This window comes from Odocoileus virginianus, unplaced genomic scaffold (genome assembly GCF_023699985.2).
Source record: "Odocoileus virginianus isolate 20LAN1187 ecotype Illinois unplaced genomic scaffold, Ovbor_1.2 Unplaced_Scaffold_8, whole genome shotgun sequence".
NCBI lineage: Eukaryota > Metazoa > Chordata > Mammalia > Artiodactyla > Cervidae > Odocoileus > Odocoileus virginianus.
In genome coordinates, this window is record NW_027224270.1 from 1,119,227 (window position 1) to 1,135,631 (window position 16,405).

General features: G+C 45.4%; 1 long non-coding RNA gene across 1 annotated transcript; it reads right to left on the reverse strand.

The window, feature by feature from the left end:
* Positions 1 to 188: 188 nt before the first annotated feature.
* Positions 189 to 1,445, reverse strand: LOC139033472 (uncharacterized). The gene is made up of 2 exons (XR_011486031.1): positions 1,099 to 1,445; positions 189 to 456 (listed from the first exon to the last, which is right to left on the reverse strand). It is a non-coding gene; the product is annotated as an uncharacterized lncRNA (long non-coding RNA).
* Between the last annotated feature and the right edge of the window lie 14,960 nt (positions 1,446 to 16,405).

Genomic DNA, 16,405 nt, shown 5'->3' on the forward strand with positions numbered 1-16,405 from the left:
CATTTATTTTCATCTTTACAGAATTCTCTTAATGGAAAAAAATTTTCAGTTCCCTGGAAGACTATAAACACACTTGAAACAGTTCTTTGCTCAAAAAGATTAAAAGTTTGGGGAAGATGAAATTATGAAGTTGCCTGAAAATGGCAGAAGGTAGTGGAACAAAATGGTGAATACATTGTTCAATAAAGTTCTTGGTGAAAATGAAAAATGTGTCTTTTATTTTTACTTAAAGTCAAAGGAACTTTTTGGCCAACCCAATAGCAGGCAATTGGCAGGCAGTGGTGGTAGTGAATTTCACGTCTGGGTTTGGATCAGCTTTGAGGTTGGGGTTCAGGAGCCTTTCCAGGAACACTGTGCCTATGGGACCTTCTGAGCCAGTAAGGAGCAGGGAGATCGTGGTCACATCCATGTATTCCAGGATAAGATGAGAGTACGCCAAGATGTGAAGCAGAAGGTCTGTGAGTGGATGCGGAAGGTAAGTCGTGTTGGAAGGGTGGGAGTCTGAAGACACCCTCCAGTCTGCCAGCCCAGGCCAGCACGCAGCTTAGTGGCTTTAGGGGAATTTCCTCAAAGCCAGGAGGTGGGGGAGGGAGAGGGATACATAATTCACATATGTGTTAGCCAGGCAAAGAATACACGCTAACTAGGAAATTTATACTTGTTTGGGGTGACTTACAAACTGGAGAGACTAATCGGTTTGTAATATATATACACTGAGCTGTAAAACCCTAGATAAATACTAATAAAAATACTAATTTCATCATCAGATGATGAAAAAAATTTGGCCCCATGTTATTTGATTATCAACATGCCAAAATTGAAAGTTAAAACGGGTAAAGAAAAATTTAGTTTAGATGGGCATGTGCTGACATTCCTCCTACAAAGCTGTGATGTGAAACCAACTAAGGGTGTGACTGTAAATGGCTGCAGGAGTGGCCGAAGTGACTAGTGGATGAGGCTCCTTCAGTGTACATCGGCTTGAGCAAAAATCAGTGACTTATTGCTCCCAGTAACAAACGTCAAGGGGAGATAGAACTTCAAATACAGCTGGAAGCAACGATAGGGTGATGTCATCCAGGATGTGGTTTTTCCTCTTACCTTGCTTTCCTCTGAGTTGTTCTCGTCTCAGGCAAGGACCGCGCGCGTAATGGCAAGATGGCTTCCAGCAGAGCCAGACCTGCACCCAGCCGGCCTCGTGAGCCCACTGGTGAGGGCGCCTTCATTCGGGTTGTCAGCAGATGTCCCAGAGTCGACAGTACTGGCGGTCATCTTGCTTATATCCTAATGACGATGACTAGCGGTAGGGTTAGGTTCAACTGAATCACGTGGACGAAACACATGAGAAATAGACCTCCCCTTACCCCCTACCCCATCCAAACAACCAGAGGAAAGGGAGTTGGATACTAGGGTACTTTGGATACTAAGTAAGCAAAATACAGTAAGAAATACATCGCTGAGAAGAAACAAATGTGCAGATTTTAAGGAAGCAGAAAGCACACTTAGCTTTAATTTCAGGAAAGGTTCCATACAAGAGATAGGCTTGAAATAGTTCCTTAAAGATACATTTGACTTCAGCAGGTAGAAAGAATATGCATGTTCTCTGTAAAAACCAGAATAAGGGAAGACATGGTAGCAGCAAGCCTGAAGAACTAGAAAGAGTTCCTTCTGTTTGGGGCAGCGCTCTCCAATAAAACATTTCTGTGATAATGGCAGGGTTCTTTCTACGTGTGCCGTCCAGTGTGGTGGCCACTAGCCACGTGTGGTCCACCAACATCTAGATGTGCTGCGTGCAACTAAGGAACTGAACACCTCGTTCTAGTTGAATAGCAGCATGTGTCTACAGTATTGACAGTGGTCTGGAGCACGTGGTATATAAGAGACCAGTAGGGAAAACAACTAAAAATCCATGCTGTTTGCATTTTTCGTGGATTGGGCACCTTGGGCTACAATCCTGCCACACAGTGTGGCCTTCAAACCGGGAGCATGGGCATCACCTGGGAGCTTGTTAGGGATGCAGAGTCTCAGGCCCACCCCCAGACCTGCTGAATCACCACCCACGTGTTGGCAAGACCCCTCCCCAGAGGATTAACATGCATGCTAAAGCACTGGCCTGGAACATTTTCCAAGAAGGAAAGTCTTTCACGCCTGTCAGAAGGTCTGTTATCAAAAAGGCAAGAAATAAGTGTTGGCAAGGACGTGGCGAGCAGGGAAGCTCCACACGCTGCTCCTGCTGTTCCTTGCCCGTGTCCCCCGTGCTCCAGCGTTTCTGCTCTCACGCCTTCCTGTAGTAGGCTCCTGGTATTCTGCTCCAGTTCACTGTCACTTTCTCGAGAATCCCCTGGACCAGCCCGTTTATACTAGTCTACCCCTACTTCCTCACTGAGTGTTTTATTACCCCGCTTCTTTTCTTCTTAACAGAGCCAAGTGTGAAAAGTCAGTTTGCCTTCCCCAGTGGAATGTAAGCGCTACTGAGGGCAGGGACCCCAGCTGTCTGTTCACTTTGTATTTCCACACTTGGAACAGCAGGCATTCAGAAAATAAGTGTTCAATAAATTTATGAAAATGTTTATCACCATTGAATATTGAGACAATTGCAATTTTCAGAATAGAAGGCTGAGAAGTCCCTTACATCTCAATAGTATTGAACAATATTTGTTCATGGTATTTTCCCGCTCAGAAAACCCTCAATAAATTCCCACTACCCGAAATTAAAGCATAAATGTTTCGAGCTGCATTCCTAATTTCCCTCAAGGAGGTGACCTCCTTATGGAAGATATTATACTTGCCTCACAACCAGCCACTGGCCCTCTAGCTTCTTTGCTAATAAAATCCTGATTTTATTCACGTATCGGATAGTCATGAGCCTCAGGAGGTAGACTGTAATTGGTCCAAATCAGTCACGATTTCTTTCTATAGCCTTGATGACTGATTTAAGAATTAGCTTGTGACACAGTTTTAGCCAGTGAACTGCCAGGAGGCGTCAGCTGGGGACTTCGGGGGAGGACTGCTCCGTCTTCAAAGGGGAGAGCACCCCATCCTCACGCAGCCACGTTCCAAGGCGGCTTTGCGTGGTGTTGACGCCGGAGCGGCGGCAGCCACTTTGCGCCCTGCAGAGACGCGCCTGAGGGCCGAATGGGAGCGAGCAGGGCCTGGTGGGCCCCTGCTGGTGCTGAGCCCCGAGTGAGCCAGCCCCCACCCTCTCGTCACGCGAAGTCACGGCGCGTTAGTGTTTCAGCCCCTTGGAGTCCATTCGGTGTTGCGTCACAGAGAACCGAAGGCGTTTAAACGGACGCTCCTCACGGCTGCCTCGGCGCCGCACGCTGCTCAGAGTGGTGCGCCGCGCGCGTGCCGGCTGAGGCTTCAGGGGAGTGCCCGGAACACAGCCTCTTACTGCGTCCCTATTGCTCCCACCGCCCTGCGCGTCTGCTCAGAATGTTTAATGAACCTGTTCCTAATGATATTGCGTAGGCACTTTCCTCAAGTGTACGATGAAAAGATAACAAAGGCAAAAGGAATCCAGGACGTGTGTCCCGGGAACATGCCCAAAGGGCACAGAGCTCCTTCGGCCCCGCCCTGAGTGCCAGCTCAGTGCGGTTCCGGGCGGTTCCGGGCGGCTCGGGCTGCTTCTGCGCGGTTCAGGGCGGTTCCGGGCGGCTCGGGCTGCTTCTGCGCGGTTCAGGGCGGTTCCGGGCGGCTCGGGCTGCTTCTGCGCGGTTCAGGGCGCTTCAGGCTGCTTCTGCGCGGGGAGGCGAGCCTTACAGACGGTGAGCAGGGCCTGCCGCGGGGGGCTGGGGGCCAGGTGGCCGGGCCTGTGTGAAGTGCGTCGGCTACCTCTTCAGGTACTGTAAGAGTTTTTCCAGTAGACCTCTCTCATTGGAGGACTGTAAGTGAACTTCTGAATCTCCAAACTGGGCGAAGGAAGGCAGTTCCAACAGCGCTGCTTTTAAGCGCCGACGTTAAGCGTCCCCCGAGGAGCCTGGCGATCCTGGCCCCCACACCCTGGGTAGCTTTCTGAATCTGGAGTCATCAGTGTGGTCCCGGGGCTCGTTTTCTGATCCCAAATCTAAACGGCAATGCTAGCAAGCAAGACGAGTCTCTAGGGTCTGGATGTGTGAAACACTTTCACTAAACCAAATGCAACCTTCATTGGTTGGCTTTCAAAGCATGATCTGAAGTTGCAGGGAGGCCTTTGTTTGATCCAAAACTTGCCCGCCTCCCCTGGAGCAGAAGATCAGAGTACTTGCCTTCCTTGGGATGGATATCCTTGTCAGATGCAGGATTGAAATCTTGTCGGGATGGCTGTGTGGAAGGGAGATTTCAAAAAAAGCAATTTGACTTATTTGTTTATTTTGTCTTCCTAAATGGATTTTTAAAGCAGTTAATATGATTAGTTTGAAGTTTATTAAGGAAAATCTACAAATTCCTCTTCATTGAATGTGTAGACTCCCTTTAATAGAGTCTGATGCCAGTTGGTTGTAGATTTTGCATTGAGTTCCAATAAACGTTGGTAGGAGTTGGCATTTGAGCGGGGTACCCGCTCTGCACTCTAGGGGAGTGGGATTTGAATCGTCTGGCTCTCCTGTCTAGTGAGGGAGAGAGATCCTGCCTGGACTTACGGGGCTGTGAGGTCAGAGGCTGAGAGGGCCCCTTAGTGCTGGCGGCATAAACGTGGGGTGCCCGGAGCCCAGGGGAAGGGGACTCAGCGTCCACCTGGAGTGCCGAGGGAGGGTCGGCGGGCGTGAGCTGGGTGGGCGGATGGAAGTGTATCACCAGCTAGACGTGGGGAGTGGGGGTGACCCCAGCACATAAGACAAGAAAGCTCGTGTCTGTGGGAAGTGTGGTGAGCGGAAGTCACTGGAAGTTAGGCTGGAAATGTTTTTGTGTAATTTAAAGGCCCCTCCTACTCTGTATTTAGACTCTGAACCTACAGAAGAAAACGGAGATAGGGTGGTATCCATGTGCATATTGACTGGTGAGCACATCTAAGAAGGTGGAAGGAAAGAAGTATGAGTTCCGTTTTCAGGAAACCTTAATAATTGTCAGTCATTGTGAAGAAAAGGAAATGTGTATCCATATTAATTGTTTTCACCATAGCCATGTGATGTTTGATCAAGACAGGTAGGAAATGTAAGTTTCTTGTGTGTGAGGCCGTTGACTCCAGGACCCCGCAGTGGTCTTCTCAGTGAAATAGCAGCATCCCCTCTAGGCTTGGGCAGAGCAGCGGTCCAGGGGATCGCAGGCACCAGCCCCTCCTGTTAGTCCACTGGCAGGGTCTTCAGGGCTGTCTCTACAAACTCGGGAGTGTTGTCACCCAGCTAAGAATCGAAGAACTAATGAGACACATTGTTAAAATACTTTGAGCTTTAAAAGGGTCTAATAGTTTCAAGTTTAGTAGAACTTTGTCATATGCGGTTTTCTTGGGCCTGTGTCACTGAAACGTGATGAGGGTTTGTAAGTCAGTAAACCTGTGTAAGGTGAAGACTAGTCCATCTTATCCTGAGCCCCACCCTTTTGGAGATGAGAGGTGAGTGAGGTTCCAACAGTTGTGGCCCCAGTTCTTTCAGCTTCGACAATATGGCCAAAGCAGAGCCGTTTGGGGACATTTCAGTTTAGAAGGGAACGCAAGGGGCCAGGGCCACAGGCACAAGTGCCTGGCCTTTAAAACTGCACCTGGCTTCATTAAAGTCTCCAGAAATAAACCAGGAAAATGAGCGCTTTTCAGTATTTAAAAAGAAAACTACCTATTTGAGCATCTGGCATCACAGAGCCAGGAGGCTGTAGGGGTTCCAGACTTGCCAGAGCTCCAAGTGGAAGGCAAGCGTCTGTCTGGGGCCTGCGGAGTCTGGTGCTGCCATCTGTGGGGCTGTGACAGTCAGCTGCCTGGCCACGCGTGCAAGGCTGCGGGGGCTCGGGGCAGCCAGCAGGTGATGTCAGGGGCAGGGAAAAGAAAGCACTAGGTGTTGACTCCTTTTTCTCTTCCTGTTCAGGAGGTATGACCAAAAGTCAAATAAGAGGATGATAAAAATAATTGCCAGCACTTAACGAGTGTTATGTGCCAGGTACTGTAAATCCATGGCGTATTTAGGAATGCCTTACAGCCATTGCATAAAGGCTGTACTGTTATTATACCCATTTTACAGAAAAAGAAAGTGAAGGCTAGTGAAATGAAGTTCCAGTCTTGGTCTCTTGAGGATCTGAGAACTATAATCCACAGGCTAAAGCTAACCTACTGCCTGTTTGTACAAATAAAGTTTTAATGGAACACAGTCATGCCATTTGTTGCATACTGTTTATGGCTACTGTATGGCAGGGTTGAGTAGTTGTGACAGAGACCATATGGCCCACAAAGCTGAAAATATTTCCTAATGGTCCATAAGAGAAGAAAGTAGACTTTTTATCTATCTGACTGTAGAGTCCACTTGATGTAGAATCCCCACTTCAGTCAATGTTCAGAATATTCTAATCATAAAAGAATGGAAAACGTGGCAGAAGTGCAAGGCGGTCTAGACTAGGGAGTGTGATAATCTAGATTCTGGTCTTAATTCTGTAAAAAGTAACATTAGGTCCTTGCAAAAGTCACTCAACTCCTAAGAAATCTTTTTTTTCCCTGATCTGCTCATTAAAGCCACACTGCCAAGCTTCCAAATTAAAAGGTTCCCCAAACACTTCTTCTGGTTTACAAAAAGCTATTTTAACTGATCAAATAAAATGCATTTTTTACCAGTTCTCCATGGCAACACTCACAGCTCTCGCCAGATAACCTTTTGAAGTCCTATTTCTGCATGTTGGGGGTACGGCACCTCTGGGCAGAAAGATGTTTCAGAATGGGAATATAGTATCTGTTTAACTTATTTTTGTTCTGTTTTTGTGAATGCCAGGGTTTCCTTCCACTGAAACCACCTGAGCCTGAAGCTTTCTCTGGGAAGACTGAAGGCTGAATGTGAAGAGTAACATAAAAATCCCCAACGGATTGCATTTCAAGCTGCGAATCAGCACAGACAGCTCCTACACACTGTGGGCTTGCAATCAGCGCGGGGACCTAGGGAACAAGAGAGTCTTCCATTGCAGGACGAAGATGAGAAGTCATTTTAATCTCAGGGAGTCTTAGTCTTCGGCCATCTGTGGTAAAAATCAGGCCTGGTGTAGCTTTACCCTGAAAGATTAAGGGAAAGGATTGCTTAGGAAAAAACATAGGCTGCCTTGAGATAAGTGCCTGAGATCCTGCCTTATGCAAAGAGGATTTGATGAGAAGGTTGGCGATGGGACTTATATCTTGTTCCAATAATGCAGGGTTTTCCTGGTGGCTCAGCTGGTAAAGAATCCACCTGTGATGTGGGAGACCTGGGTTGGGAAGATCCCCTGGAGGAGGGCATGGCAACCCACTCCAGCATTCTTGCCTAGAGAATCCCATGGACAGAGGAGCCTGGAGAGCTACAGTCCATGGGGGTCGCAAAGAGTCAGACAAGACTGAGCGACTAAGCGTACACTCGCACATCCAGTCTTCTGGCCTGGAGAGTTCCATGGACTGTATATCCTCGGGGTTGCAGAGTCAGACACGACTGAGTGACTTTCACTTTCCAGTAATGCATCATGGTCATTTGAAGCAAGGAACGTGTTAATCTGGTGATCCCCTCGTGACTCTTTTGTACGTAAAGTGTAAAGATTTGGAGTGGGGGTGGGGAGGAGATAATTAAATGTATATCTTTGAATTCGACCTCAGTCAAGTTTGAATCTGAAAGACACTCTATGTATATTTTATAAAGAGAAAGATGTCAGAACTTGATGCCCACTGTTTAGTAATGAACTTCCATTTGGCTAATATCAGCTGTAGCCCGTTACATCTCAAAGTGATAAAGCACTGCATCCACGGAGACTGATCTCTTCTGACAATACAGGCTTCTGTAGTGGGGTGAAGAGGGTGTGTGTAGGTGGGGAGGGGGTTGGTTCCCAAAAGATTTGTCCATGTCCGAACCCCTGGAGTCTGCTAATGTTACCTAAAGCGGGAAAAGGGTCTTTGAAGATGTAGTTAAACAACTCGAGATGAAGTGGATTATCTGGATGGGCCCTAAATCTAACACAAATATACTTACAAGAGACAGAAGGGAAAACATAGCCAGCAGGAAGCAAAGTGACGCAGAGTGGAGACTGCAGTGATGCGGCCCCAGGCTCAGGAGTGCTGAGGCTCCCGGAGGCCGGGAGTCCCGGGGGGTCCTCCTCAGATCCCCCAGGCAGCTCGACCCCGCTGACACCGATTTCAGACTGCCGGCCTCGGCAGCCGTGAGACGATACGCTTCTGTTGTGTTAAGCACAATTCCAGTGCTTTGTCACAGAAGCCTCAGGAAAGGAATAGCATATTCAAGACACATCTCTCCTATCCGTCCTAATCCAGCCTGTCTGGGAATGCCCACAGGGCTTCCCCGGTCTCCCCTGGGATCCTGCCGAGAAGGAAAGGCTGTGGGATTATGCTGATTGGTGGCAGACTCGGAGCTTTGCCACAAACAGAGGAGCACCAGACTTGACCGGAGCCCCTTCGGCGTTTGATTCATTCTGTGGGAGTCCTCATCCACGGGCAGTGGAGAGAACAACTGGGACTGAAGACAGGAAAAAGTGTGCAGTGATTTGCCACGATTCACCACAGAAGGCTACTGATCTATTTCCAATCAATTTAAGTAAATCTTCTCGAGATGAAAGGGTGGGATACTTGTCAATAATAAACAATACGACTGATTTTTACTTCCCAGAAGCTTCATTTGTAAAGCACCTTTAATATGCAGGTTAATTTGCACTCTCTTGTCTCACAATGCCTCTGTGAAGCAGGTCAGATAGCTATGATTATGGATCTTTCAAAGCTGTGCATCTGAAAGCTGGAAAACTAATGAGGGCAGCCTGATTGAAAGATAATTTTTTCTGATCCAATGCCCTGCTCATTGGCTTACTTGCTAGGGATTGATTGGACTCAAAAGAGACTTGATAAATTCACAGCATATTTACCTGGCTGTGTCCCTGAATAAGACTAGGAAAAGAAGTTTCAGGAAAAATGGAGATTTGCCTTATCACATACCAAAACATACAGATGTAACATCTTATATAGAGTATGATAAGGGTTCCAATTCACATTGGTGGCAAAGAGTTAGATTATTCAATAAATAGCATGGTCTTTATTTAGAGGAAAATAAAATTGTATATCTGCCTCAAACACACACAAATAATTGTCAGGTTAAAGAGTTAATTGCAAAAATTAAGACAATACATATATTACAGAGGTCTATTTTCATCATTTAGGATTGAAGAAGGCATGTGTATACATGGTGAGAACTTGAGAATTGTAGACAACTAGACAAATCTGATTATACAAGTTAAAAATGGTGTGGCCAAGATGCCAGAAATAGTTGAAAGAAAAATAATATGTAGTGGTAAATACTTGCAACATATATGTTATTAATTAATATACTTGATGGCTCTGGAGCCGTAACTGTGGACCAGGCACTGTGGCTGGTGCTGAGGACTAAGCTCTGAATAAGATAAGAATAGACCATCCCTTGTAAAACGTGTGACTGTGTAAGCAAGGAGCCACACTGAACAGTTTAGAATATAATAAGCTTTGTAACAGTCAAGTCTGGATGCCCCGGGAAAACACGGTATGGAGGAGTATCGACAGACAAGAGTTAATATTTACAGCATGTAAATAACTCGTGGAAATCAATGAGAGAAACATTAAGATAGAAAAGTCAACAGAAGCATACTGGAAATTCACAAATGGAGAATGGTTCACCAATAAATAAATAAATAAATGGTTCACCAATAAATAAAGAATGTCTATCCTCAGGCATAATCAAGTATATGCAAACCAAAATTAGTTGTGGTGCTTTATCAGATTATCAAAGAATGAAATGAGTTGTAATGAAAACTGCTAACAAGATGTAGAGAAATGGGAACTCTCACCTGTTTTGGTAGGAGTGTAAATTGCAGAAACTCTGATGATGCATATTAACACTCACAATTTAAAAACTGGTCTCTTTGTTCAATGTAGTATGAACCAAATGTTTGCATCTCCCCCAAATTTACAGTTGAAACTCTAACCCCAGTGTGATGATGTTGGGCATTTGAGAGGTAATTAGTATTAGATAGATCATGTGGTTGGGGCATCCATGATGGGATTAGTGCCCTTGGAAACAGACAGCAGAGAGCTTGCTTTTTCTCCCTCCACAGACACACACCATGAGGACACATCGTCTTATAGAGTATCACTCAGCAAATGATAGAGTGACTCCTTGCATAAAGACATGGCTATATGTCTTAAGATGTTTTGTTAAGTGAGAATTATAGTTCAATATATAACATGATTCGTTTCTGTAAATGATACATACATATGTAGGCATATACTCATAAAGTGCCACAGTGTGCCGAGTACTGTGCTATGCATTTGGCATAATTTGTCTCAAAAATAAATTTTGTTTACTACATACAACATTCTCGTGTTTCAGTTCAGTTCAGTCACTCAGTGATGTCCAACTCTTTGTGACCCCAAAGAGGTTTACGTAGTAATATTATCCCTATTTTACAGATAAATAATTAAGGTCTAAGAGGTTAAATTGCCTAGCCACACAGCTAGTAAATGGTAAAGCTGGAGTGTGAATTCATGCTCTGAATCACTACACAGTACATACATGTTCAAAAAGGACAAATGCCAATTTATTAGATTAAAGATGAGAATCAGAATAGAAATATTAGGGCCTTTGAAGTGAAGTGAAGTCGCTCAGTCATGTCCAACTCTTTGTGACCCCATGGACTGTAGCCTACCAGGCTCCTCTATCCATGGGATTTTCCAGGCAAGAATACTGGAGTGGGTTACCATTTCCTTCTCCAGGGGATCTTCCCAACCCAAGGATCAAACCCTGGTCTCCCACATTGGAGGCAGACGCTTTAACCTCTGAGCCACCAGGGAACCCCAATTAGGGCCTTTAGTATCTTGATATTATTTATTTTACTGGCAATAAATGGTTACTGTTAAAAATTCAGAGGTTTCTCCTATTTTGGAAGAAAAAGAACAGGTGAGGTAATTCCATGACTTTTGCGTTATCTATAAAATATTTACAGTCAATAAGTCATTAATACTATAACAGCAGTGCAAAATACACTGAAACCTGTCATATTGGATACTTTCTTAATTTGTTATCAGAAAACCAGTTCAGTTTTAAATGAAGGAAAGAAAGCTTTAACGTCAATTATTTTCCTAGAAAACTTGCAAGAGAAGGAGAACTATAAAATGTCCAAGCTTGGGTTAACCATGGATTTCCTAAGCTTGCATTATTCAGATGGACACAATTTTCCTGCTTTGTCACTTGGCAGGCATCATTGCGGCTTAGTAGAAATAGGTTTACATTGTAAGTAAATTCAATTGAATTAAAGATCTGGGTTTAAACCCTAGTCCTGCCTTTTTAACTAGGTAATTGACAAATTATTAACCCACTTCGAACTTACTTTCTTCACATTTCAAACTGAGATGTTAGTCCCTACTTTTTTGGGTTTACACACATGAAATCTAATGTATCCAGCACATTGCCAACCACTTTGTCGGTGCTCAACAAACATTGGCTGTATCTGTGGAGATACAGTTTAAGCTCTCAACTAGAGAGTTAAATTGGTCAACTCAGATTTTTCTGTCCGCAGCTCCACCCATCCAGAAGGAAGGTGGTTCTCTCCCACTCAGCAACACAAGCCGGCAGCAGCACCACCAGCCCGCTGCTCGTCGCCATGGCAACAACCACAGTCTCCCCGCCTCCTGCTCAGTCTCTGCTCCCATCTCCCCTCCTGGAGCCAGACTCAGCCTCGCGCTCCCCCTCAGATATCCTTTTGAAAAGGATAGACAAACTCTAGCAAGGATAAATTGGACCTCTCTCTTGTTCCCTCAGAGTAAGATACCACTGTGGTCCAATTTTAAAGCAAAGTAACTAAATATTGTGTTTCCATCCTGATAACAACACAAGATTCCTTTATTTGGTGGAAATATAAGAAGTAGGCAAGACTTTTGATACTTAGCACTCCTAGACTTTTGCTCTTTAAAGCCCTAAACTGGGGGCACTCCGATTGAAGTGACTGCAAGAGCAAAGACACAGATGTAGGACAGCTATCAGTGAATCTGGAGGTCTGTGGGGTAGCTGGCTTTGTTGAAAGAGAAGGTTGACGCAGGTGAGGAATAGAACATATGGCTATAGTACTAGACTGTGGTCAGGCTGTGATATAATGCATATGAATGATCTCACTGGCCTCCCAGGAGACATCATCTCTCATTGTACCAAATTTCTCTGTAATAATCTCTATAGAGTCCTATACTCCCTATGTCTCTGTGATTCTAGCATCTTCAAGCGATCCAAATGTGTAGAAACTCAACAGTATTTGGTCTTAAGCAGTTTATCATCTATGACCCTACATGCAATGGTAATACTTGCATAAATTATTCTTTTAGCTCACAATTTCCAACAAGCAGATATGTCTAAATTTTCATTTTTACAGGAATAATATTTTTGCAAACATTAAACTGACATTTTTTTCATTCCCAGAAACCATGTTGCTATGCAGCTCTGTATTTAACAAATCAATGGACTTCACCATGTCATGGGAGTTTGAAACAGAGAAGTCATTTCTTGGCAGTGAGTGGAAAACCATATTTTAAAAAATTCACGGTGAGATCATAGTGTTGAAATCCAGGCTCTGTTGGGTGAGATGGGGCGGGGGAAGGTGGTTTCAGTTTGCCAAAATTCCCTTTACAAATCAAATGCTAAGCCTACAGAATCTGGATGACTGTATTTTATCTTAAGCCCTAGTGTAGCGAGGACTGACATTTGCTCTAAGGGACAGAGACAGGGAAAGCCCTTCCTGGTTTGTGGGTTTTTTTTTTTTTTTTTTTTCCATTTATTTTTTTTTAGTTGGAGGCTAAAGCCCTTCCTTTTCTGAGAGGAGGTTGCTAAGAGAAGAAAGCAGAAGAAATACAAGCCATCAGATGTGACTATCCCAGCTGCCTGGCCCCTTGGCGTTTAATTGTTGGAGTGCGTAGCGCAAACATGTTCCAGAAGAGTGGCTTATCCTAGGACGTATTTCAGAGCATCCCCGCAGTCGGCATGACACTGCATCCAGCGCGGTGCCAGGCTGGATTTTAGAAACGGCTGAGGAAGGTGTCTAGGGGACTGAGCTCTGGACGTCACCCCGTTTCTTCATGCCCTGCCATGTGCTGTGTCGCTGGCAGAGACGGGGAACCAGGACACAGCAAACCGGAAGAAGCGTAGGATAAGAAAGAGGACTTCACGGGGGTGACGTCACAACCAGCGCGACGACCACACCCGGGGAAGCGCACTTCAGTGAGGGGCTTCCGGAAGAACCGCCGTTACCCAGACCCACCCGCGGCTGCTTGTATTAGGACGTGGATTTCCTGAATTATATAGGAGGCGCCCAGGGCCCCCAAACAGACCAGTCATCAAATCACAAATGTCGCCTCCTTCTGATTTAAGGGTTGACCGAGAAATGTTTCCACATGAGTTCAGTTCAGTTCAGTCACTCAGTCGTGTCTGACTCTTTGCGACCCCATGGACCGCAGCATGCCAGGCCTCCCTGTCCATCACCAACTCCCGGAGTTTACTCAAACTCATGCCCATCGAGTCGGTGATGCCATCCAACCATCTCATCCTCTGTCGTCCCCTTCTCCTCCTACCCTCAATCCCTCCCAGCATCAGGGTCTTTTCCAATGAGTCAGCTCTTCGCATGAGGTGGCCAAAGTATTGGAGTTTCCGCTTCAGCATCAGTCCTTCCAACGAATATTCAGGGCTGATTTCCGTTAGGATGGACAGGTGGATTATTTCATCTTCCTATAGAAGAGGAAGTGAGGCTTTCAGCCCAGAGATAATTTATCTTTCATCGTTTTTGCTGTAGTGTTTTACTAAAACGTCTTTAGAACTTTTAGTGGAGTTGATTGGCAGTGTTGTGTTTTTGCGGCGCAGCAAAGTGAATCAGTGATGCATGAATACATGCCTGCCCTTTCGGACCCTTTCCCACACGGGTTATTACGGAGTACTGAGTAGTGTCCCTGTGACATGCGGCGGGTCCGCATTAGTTGTGTATTGTATATAGAGTGATGTATATGTGTCAGCCCCAGTCTTCCAGCTTATTCCTCGCCTACTGCCCCTCTGGTCACCATTGGTGTGTTTTCCACCTCTATGACTCCTTTTCCATTGTGTAAATAAGTTCATTTGTACCATTTTTTTAATATCCCACACGTAAGTGATGCCATATTATGACTGTCTTTGAGATACTTCACTTAGTATGCCACTCTCTAGGTTCATCCCCGTCGCTGCAAGTGGCCTCACCTCATACTGTCACAGCTGAGTAAGCTCCCATTGTATATGCGCACCGCGTCTGCACCCATCTCGGCCGTTGATGGACATTTTGGGGGTTCCCATGCTCTGGCTCTTGTGAACAGTGCTGTGGTGGTCAGCGGGGTGCACGCATCGTTTCAGATTATGGTTTTCTCCAGATACATGTCCAAGAGTGGGACTGCTGGATTATGTGGTAGCTCTATTTTTAGTTTCTTAAGGAACCCCACACTGTCCTCCATAGTGATTGTACCAATTTATATTCCCACCAACAGTTTCTTTTAAAAGACAGTTTCTGTATTCAGAGCCCCTTTAGTTCCATTCCTATGTTTTCCTAAAGTCATTGCAGGTTTTTCTTTGTATCTCCAGCAGATTTTCAGTCTTTCCTAATTCTACATCTCTTCCATGGAATGTTTTCTCATTTTTAGAGTTATTCTAAACTTATTGCTTTCACCTACCTGTTTAACTGTTTGGGTACATTTCTATGTTACCATTACAGTGAAAAAACAGGTCTTTTAAGGAGCAGTCATAAAGTAATTTTAAATTTATTTTGTCTTATAACTGGTGTAGCAAACCCACTCCAAGGGTTGGTTCTCTTCTGTCTCCAGATAAAATTGGAGAAATGTACCATTAACCTTTCTGATCATAGCTAGAAAATAAAAATATTTAATCTGTAGAGTAGCATTAATTCAAACACCTGGATTTCTAGTCAAAACTCCGAATTAATATTCACACTTGCAATCTCTCCTTCCTCCAGCTCCGGCCTATCAGCGGATGTGGGAAGGGGAAGGGGCGTGACTAGCTCCATCATTCCCCACTCTTCTCCATCTACCCTCAGCTCCTCGACAGGAAGGTGGGAGGAGAGGCAAGGGGGTGGGGAGGCGGTGGGGAGTCTTCCTTGACTGGCCTCAATCAGCAGTAGAAGTCCAAAGCTGGCTCTGCCACAGAACACTTTCCTGAGTTTTCTGGAAGCCTCCCCTTTGCTGGCAGTCTCTCACTGAAGTTTCCTTTGATGTGGGTGCAAGTCTGTCCCAATCACCAGCTTCCTCTCACCATCCCTGGATATCTTGTGGTGCATTTCCACCTTTGAATGCAACATCTTCCCCAGACACAGCCCATTTTTCCTTTAATCAGCTGGTAGGAATCCTTTTCAACAATAGAAAGAAGAAAGTTTGCTCAGTCATGTCCGACTCTTTGCGACCCCATGGACTGTAGCCCACCAGGCTCCTCCATCCATGGAATTTTCTAGGCAAGAGTACTGGAGTGGGTTGCCATTTCCATTTCTCCAGGGGATCTTCCCAACCCAGGGATCAAACCTGGGTCTCCCGCATTGTAGGCAGATGCTTTACCATCTGAGCCACCAGGGAATCAACTATTCCCTACCCTTATTTTGAGAAAATCAAAACTGGATTTGGACCGTGTGTGTGACAAGCCTTGCAGACAGAGTCTTGTGCATCATTTTGGATGCAGTTCCACCTATTGTCTGCGAGCTTCAGCCTACCGCAAGCCTGAGATCCCTCTTAGTTCCCCGCTGTGTTCCCTGCAGGCAGACGCACGGCAGGGTGGCGGGCGGTGTGTGTTGCGGCGAGCTCCTGCGTTCCCTGCTTCCTCACCTCCGGGACTCCCACCTCCTCTCCACCTCCTGAGGGCCTCCTTCTGTGGAGTCAGTCCTAGAGCACCTATCTTATGCTTTTTTCATCCTTTGATTCTTCCTTGTTCATCCTTTGATTCACTCTTCCCAGTTTATTGTTTCTTTGGTGGATATTTCCTCACCTCCTAACCTAAAGACTTTTAATTTTTGTTCCCACTTTCTATTCAATTCAAGGGTCCTATAGAAAAGGTAAGGACTGTATTTCTTCGAAAGAAAAGTTTAGGAAGTTTCTTCGATACCCTGGGCTCTTTGTCCGCAGATTCTTATTTGCTCCAAGGGAACTCTCTGCTTGTAAGAACAGGAGAGACACTGTTGTGTGTTGGCTACAAAGGTGAAGCCTCAAGCACTGAAAAAGAATCATGTTGTGAACTCTGTTTGTTTGTAGTATTTC